Source organism: Tupaia chinensis, unplaced genomic scaffold (assembly GCF_000334495.1).
Source record: "Tupaia chinensis unplaced genomic scaffold, TupChi_1.0 Scaffold000561_1, whole genome shotgun sequence".
NCBI lineage: Eukaryota > Metazoa > Chordata > Mammalia > Scandentia > Tupaiidae > Tupaia > Tupaia belangeri.
In genome coordinates, this window is record NW_006160074.1 from 1,931,826 (window position 1) to 1,932,127 (window position 302).

Genomic DNA, 302 nt, shown 5'->3' on the forward strand with positions numbered 1-302 from the left:
GCCTAAAAAAGTACCTTGAACTGCGTGTCTTAGTTTACTTTCTGCTGCTGATAACCGAATGCCACAGACTGAGTAATTTATAAAGAATAAAACTTATTGGGAACCAGCAGTTAGCGTAATGGCTATGTCGCTGGACTCCCACGTAGTCAACCGCGGTTCGCGTCCTGGACCTGGTGGCTTAAAACTCACACCGGGCGCGTGTGCGTGCGTGCCCAGGATCCCGAGAGGAGAATGGAGGAGAAGGGATTGCGGTGTGACCATCCCCCCTGGGGGGAGATTTCTCACTTTCTGTCTCTATGTCT